Genomic DNA, 2500 nt, shown 5'->3' on the forward strand with positions numbered 1-2500 from the left:
ACCCTCTCCTTATCACCCATAGGAAAATCGTCACATTCGACACAACCAACACTCTTCTCTTTCTGATTTCTCTTGTACATCCAACACTTAAAGAAATGCTTTGGTTACATCTTTTAATACTAAACACTGTGCTGTAGAGCTCATTTTGCTGGATAGAATGCACTTGTTACTTTTTTTTATTTGAGTAAGAAAAGTCCATTTTATGTGTCGGTGGGCGTTAATTTTCGGGGGGAAATTCTAATAATGGCTGGTAAGGAGAGGGTTGTACATTGTACAGATCTATGCCCCAACAAATGATGCAACAGATGAGGACAAAGATACATTTTATGGTCTGCTACAACAAGTCATTGACAAGTTGCCAAGGAAAGACATCAACATATTGATGGGAGATGCTAATGCAAAAGTGGGACAGGATAACGTAGGCTATGAAGGTATCATGGGACGTCAAGGCATGGGAGAAATGAATGATAATGGTGAGAGATTTGCAAATTTCTGTGCATTCAACAGTTTGGTGATTGGAGGATCAGTGTTCCCCCATAAGAGGATCCACAAAGCAACTTGGGTCTCACCAGATGGTGTGACAGAGAATCAGATTGATCATTTTTGTATCTCTCGTAGATTCAGACGTTCATTGGAAGATGTGACAGTACGGAGAGGGGCAGATGTTGGATCAGACCACCACCTGCTATTGGCAAAGCTTAAGCTCCGACTCAGAAAACACGGGGCCAGATCACATACAAGAAGAAAATTCGAGGTGAATGCACTTGATGGGGAAAAGAATGAGGAATTCAAACTACAATTGAGTAATAGATTCCAACCTCTTACTGAGCTCGAGGAGGACATAGATGTAGAGTCACATTGGGCAAAGATCAAGGAAGTTTACATAACAACTTGCCACGAGGTATTGGGGGTAAAGAAATCGGAACATAAAGAATGGATAAGTCCAACCACCTTGGACCTTATTGAAAAGAGGAGAACAAGGAAGGAACAAGTGAATGCAAGCCGAACAAGGGCTTCAAGACTGGATGCACAAGAGCAGTATCGAGCCATAGCTAAGGAAGTCAAAAGATCTGTGAAGAAAGACAAGGAAGCATTCATGAACAGACTTGCAGAGAAAGCAGAAGCAGCAGCGACTGGAGGACACATGAGGATCCTTTATCAAACTACCAAGACACTTGCTGGAAAATATGGGAAACCAGAGGTACCAGTCAAAGACAAAGATGGGAAAACTATTTTTGGAAAAGAGGCTCAATCTGAACGATGGAGGGAACATTTCAACTGCCTTCTGAACAGACCACCACCAGACAACCAGCCAGAAATTTTGCCTGCAAGGAATGAGCTACCAATTAGCTGTGATCCACCATCGATAGCAGAGATTGTGGGTGCCATTAACAAGATGAAAAGGGGGAAAGCTGCTGGACCAGACCAGATTCCACCGGAGGCTCTAAAAGTTGATGCGGAAAGAAATGCTGAGGCCCTGCACCCACTATTTGAGAGAATCTGGAATGACGGGATATTCCCAAAGGATTGGAAGGAAGGACATCTTATCAAGCTTCCAAAGAAAGGGGACCTCAGTAATTGTAATAATTATCGAGGCATCACTCTTCTTTCTATCCCAGGAAAGGTTTTCAACCGTATTATTTTAGAGAGAATTAAGAATGCAACAGATGCTAAACTGCGGGACGAACAGGCAGGTTTTCGGAAAAACCGTTCAACCACCGACCAGATTGCCTCTCTGCGAGTCATAGTGGAACAGTCTATAGAATGGAACTCTCCTCTTATTGTCAACTTTCTGGATTACGAGAAGGCTTTCGACAGTATTGACAGAGCAACATTGTGGAAAATTCTGGCACATTATGGACTCCCTGAAAAGATAGTAAACCTCATTAAGGAAATGTATGAAGGATCAAGTTGCAGGGTTGTACATGAAGATCAGCTGACTGACAGCTTTGAAATTAAGACTGGTGTCAAGCAGGGATGCTTGCTCTCTCCATTCCTGTTCATCCTTGCCATTGATTGGCTAATGAAGGAAACCTCCAAAGGGAGAAGAAATGGGATACAGTGGACCCCCTGGACACAGTTGGATGATCTGGATTTTGCAGATGATCTGGCTCTTTTGTCCCACACCCAGGACCAGATGCAAGCAAAAACCACAATTATAAACAGCCTCTCGGAATCAATTGGTCTAAGAATACACCCTGCAAAGTCAAAGGTCTTGAGGATAGGTACGCGTCAAAGGGAGCAGATCAAAGTAAAAGATCAGGAACTCGAAGATATAGACACTTTCTGCTATCTCGGAAGTATAATTGACAAGGATGGAGGCACGGAAGCAGAGGTGAAAGCACGAATAGGAAAGGCACAGGCTGCATTCACATCTTTGAACAGAGTTTGGAGAACTAAAGATATCTTTCTTCAACTAAAGCTAAGACTTTTCAACTCAAACGTGAAGTCTGTCCTACTGTATGGATGTGAAACTTGGAACGCATCACAGGCATGTATA

General features: G+C 42.8%; 1 protein-coding gene across 5 annotated transcripts in view; it reads left to right on the plus strand.

Annotated features, from left to right (window-relative positions):
• LOC144979526 (uncharacterized) overlaps positions 1 to 2500 on the plus strand; it is a 34500-nt gene that overhangs the window by 29504 nt on the left and 2496 nt on the right. The gene's annotated exons all lie outside the window — the stretch shown is intronic.

Source organism: Berghia stephanieae, chromosome 9, assembly GCF_034508935.2.
Source record: "Berghia stephanieae isolate SIO BIC M18660-M18661 chromosome 9, UCSD_Bste_1.3, whole genome shotgun sequence".
Taxonomy (NCBI): domain Eukaryota; kingdom Metazoa; phylum Mollusca; class Gastropoda; order Nudibranchia; family Aeolidiidae; genus Berghia; species Berghia stephanieae.